Here is a 4,753-nt window from a genome sequence, read left to right on the forward strand (position 1 = left end):
ATCCGAACCGGCCGTTCACCATCGAGGTGGACGCTTCCAACACGGGAATCGGCGCCATCCTTTCCCAGCATCAGGGACCCGCCAACAAAAGCAGGGTTTAATTAGTGGCGGCATTGGTTGGAAGGCGCACAACACCCCTTTACTGTCCTCACAGATCACCGTAACCCGGAGTACTTGCATTCTGCCAAATGCATGAATCCACGCCAGGCCTGGTGGGCTATGTTCTTCACCCGGTTCCAGTTCACGTCGAACGTCAAAGCCGACGCACTATCACGCATGCACCGAGAGTCGGACCAACACAAACCCACCGAGCTGATCCTTCCCGAGACTCGAATTATAGCACCTATTCAGTGGGACATTATGACCGAGATCACCGACGCCAACGCCCAAACGCAACCACCGATTGAGTGCCCCGCCGGCAAAACATACGTGCCGGAGCACCTGCGCACTTCGCTCCTTACCCTACTGCACATGAGTCCGGCCTCCGGACACCCCGGCATAACCGCAACAACCCATCTGGTCCAGAATGAGTTCTGGTGGCCGTCGCTGACCGCAGATACACGCGAGTATGTTCAAGGTTGCGCGGCGTGCCACGCCTCCAAGGCCTCTCATCAACTACCCGCGGGCTTGCTGCAACCTCTGCCTATCCCACAGTGTCCCTGGTCACACATAGCGTTGGACTTTATCACAGATCTGCCTCGATCCAACAACTACACCACCATTCTGACCGTTGTCGACCGATTCTCTAATTCTCTAATCCCGCTAACTTCCCACCGTCTTCGACACCGCGGAGATGCTCTGTAACCAAGTTTTCCGCTTTTATGGCCTTCCAGAACACATTGTCTCAGACCGAGGCCCTCAGTTCACCTCACGGGTCTGGAAGGCCTTCTTCAGGCGGCTCGATATTAACGTCAGTCTCACTTCAGGGTACCACCCTCAATCCAACAGTCAGACGGAGCACCTCAACCAGGAGATCATCCGTTTTCTACGAACATACTGTCACCACAATCAGAACGAGTGGAGCCGGTATCTGATGTGGGCTGAATACGCCCAAAACTCTCTAATTAAACCCACCACCGGCCTGTCAGTGCGTCCTCGGCTACCAACCTCCCTTGTTCCCCTGGTCCGACACACCCACCGACCTACCAGCCATTAATGACTGGTTTCGACGGAGCGAAGAAACGTGGGCCACGGCCCACCGACAGCTACGGAGAGCCGTCCGAACGCAAAAAGCCCAGGCTGACAGACACCGCCGGGAACACCCTGAGTACCAACCCGGCCAGTGGGTTTGGCTCTCGACTCACGACATCCGGCTCCGCCTACCCTGCCGTAAACTCAGTCCCAGGTACGTGGGTCCATTCCAAGTCCTCAGACGAATTAACCCCATCTCATACCGCCTCTCACTACCAGCCTCCTACCGCATCTCACCTACCTTCCACGTTTTGCTGCTGAAACCGGCCGATGAGCCGAGGGAGGATCCTGAATCCACCACTGCTCTGTCTACGCCGCTGCCACTGATGGTCCATGGCGAGGAAACGTATCAAGTCCACGAACTGCTCGACTCCAGACGCCAAAGGGGCCACTTAGAAGACCTGGCCGATTGGGAGGGGTTCGGTCCGGAAGAGCGCTCATGGGTGAAAGCGAGGGACATCTTGGATCTGTCGCTCACCGCCGAGTTCCACCAACGGCACTCGGAGAAACCAGCGTCCCGTCCACAGGGCCGACCCCGGCATCGCGACCGTCCTCGTGTCGGGAGCCGATCACGGGGGGGGGGGCTCTGTCATGAGCAACGAACCACCGCGGGAGCGTCGCCCTAGAGACACGTCTCCTGAGGACTAGCTCGCTTCCGGACTACACTTCTCACTGGCCACCTCTCCTCCTGATTACACCACCACCTGTTTCTCATCTCCCATTCACATAAATACCACGCTTCAACTCCATGTAGGTCTCGACTTGTATTTCTGCAGTCATTCTGAGCGTTTCCTGTATTCCGTTTTCCTGTTATTACTTCGGCTCTCTCTTTCAGACTTTCTGATTGTTTGCCGCCTGCCCGGACCTTTTGCCTGTCCCCGATTCTGATTCTGAAAAGAACCAATCATATGTTGTTATATTAGGCACTGTGTTCCTATTGGCTACGGCAGGTGTCAGTCATTCTACATCAGATGGAGTTAGGAAGTTTTAGGTTCGCACACTGTGGCTACAGGTATCACCTGCATTCTATTTCCTGCAATAAGCTATTAAATCCTCATCTAGAGAAAATACCATGTGTTGGGTCATCAATATTTGAGAAATTACACAACATGGTGTCAGAGTGAACGGATTGCACGAAAATGGATACTTCTGGAGTTCCGATGCCCAAGAATGAATGGATGAAATGGGAAGCAACAAACCCGCCAGAAGCATGGCGCAAGTTTCGGCAGCATGAGGAGTTGATGTTCAGCGGACCTCTAAAAAAGAAGCGTGAGGATGAAAAATGTAGTTATCTTCTCCCATGGGTTGGAGAAAAAGGCCATGATATTTTTAATACATGGTCTCTGTCTGCAGATGAAGCAAAGGTCTTAAAATCGTATTACGACCGCTTTACAGCATATGTTGATTCTGCTCACTGTCTGATATCGTGTTTTGCCGGTTCTGACCCCTGCCTGTTTGACTTCGCCTGTGTTTATATTCAATAAACTACTGCTGCAAATGGATCCCCAGCCGTCTGCCTCCTCCTCATTACAATTATAGTTTCTTGCCTGTCTTGTTTGCCTTGTTTTTGTAAGTCAATGTTGTTCATATCAATGTTAATGTTGTTGCTGTTTTTGTTATGTCCAGGTTGTGTTTTGAATTGAATTGAATTGAAAATTGAATTTTGTTTATTACCTAGGGTTTTCATGTCATAGACATGTTTAGGTTTTGTTATGTTAAATGCAAGTTTTGTTTCATAATTCATTAATAAAACAGTGTACACATAGGTATCCTGCATTTGGGACTGTTTTACCATTAATAGTAAGAACTATTAAAAAATATGACAAACCCTGAGGAAAGAACAGAGCCTAATATTAATAGCTTTTCCAGCTCTGTGACACCACGTTTGTGTGCATTCTCTTGAACATCTTGAGTGCATGCCCAATGCATTATAAGCACAACTCTACTAGATTGGTTGCTCACACCTGAGGAGTTTTAATGCAAGGTCCTCCAGCCTCATGCTGTTTTGATAATTAGACTGTCAAACTGTTATGTAGATGGAGCAAATCTTGAATTCAAGAAAAAAAACAAAAAAAAACTTCAGGGCCAGATCTGATTCCATCTTACTGTTGTGCACCATTAATTCATACACACCCTCATATGGAACTACACTGCTTCTTAGACAATGAGGGAAGTACCTAACAAAATAATCACCTAATAATATTTTATTACATTTATTTTACATTTTCTTTATTTGTTACATTCCACAAAAATATCATGATCCTTGGCGACCATCAGGTGCAATCCGTGTGTACATTTTGCAATTCGTGTGTACATAACATGTCCAAAGAGAGGTCAAAGGGTGAAGCAGTAAACTGAGAGTCTTGCATTTGCAAGGCAAACTTTAAACAGCATCCTTGTTCTGGGTTGATGGGTATATGGAAACAGGCATTGTGTCAGACACGGCAGTTACCACGTGCTGACTGTAATGTCGAGCACATTTATGAAGTGGTGTTCACCCAAACCAGTAAAGCAAAAAGCTCCAAACAGCATCACAAAGACACTATTTTCTTTAAGCTTATGACATATCTGTATCTGTGTACTGGAAAAAAAATATTCTTTTAGGAATCTATGGAGATCCAAGCTTGCCAAAACTACTGAAATTATTTACATATTGTTTTTGCGTGATTTATATGATTTTTAGATACCAATAGAACACACAGTTTGTTAGAAATCACGCACAAATTGATTAATACTACTAGTACTATTATTTAAGATCTTTAAATCAGAATCAGAGTTTATTAATATAATTTAATTTTCCAGTTTTGGTGGCTTGTTCATAGTTGTTTTTGTCTTGCTTCTTATGCAACAGTTATTTCTATATCTCCAGGTCATCTTGCAAGTCAGGAGGCAGACCACATGCAGACGACACACAAACTGGGGCGGATGATATTTAGAAAACAGTGACAGTGGTATATATTTATTATTAATATATAACCTACTGCATAATTTAGGATAACAAATACTGTCCTTAAACTAAATTGTTTATGGCAATGCTTTTGTCTGTGTACAAACATATACCACAGCTTCTATGAATAAATTAGGCTTATGGGTTGACATGCTGAGAATGGCAACCATTGCAAAATGTAAGGATTAAAAAAAATCACCTACTGTCTGCAAAACGTAGCAGAATTTTAGGCTGTTTGCCTGTGGTGAGAACACAAAGCATTCACACAATTACACCTGCTATAAATTCATTCTGATTAACATATTAATAAACAGCACAGTACATTTTTCATATTTAATCATTGGGAAAAAAAACAGACTGAAATAGAGGTCAGAATCAGTGATGAACTATGTAATATTCTTAAGCTTTTGCTAAGAACCAATCATATGTTGTTATATTAGGCACTGTGTTCCTATTGGCTACGGCAGGTGTCAGTCATTCTACATCAGATGGAGTTAGGAAGTTTTAGGTTCGCACACTGTGGCTACAGGTATCACCTGCAAGCTATTAAATCCTCATCTAGAGAAAATACCATGTGTTGGGTCATCAATATTTGAGAAATTACACAACATGGTG

The sequence above is a fragment of the Tachysurus fulvidraco genome, chromosome 23 (genome assembly GCF_022655615.1).
Source record: "Tachysurus fulvidraco isolate hzauxx_2018 chromosome 23, HZAU_PFXX_2.0, whole genome shotgun sequence".
In the NCBI taxonomy this organism is placed as follows: domain Eukaryota; kingdom Metazoa; phylum Chordata; class Actinopteri; order Siluriformes; family Bagridae; genus Tachysurus; species Tachysurus fulvidraco.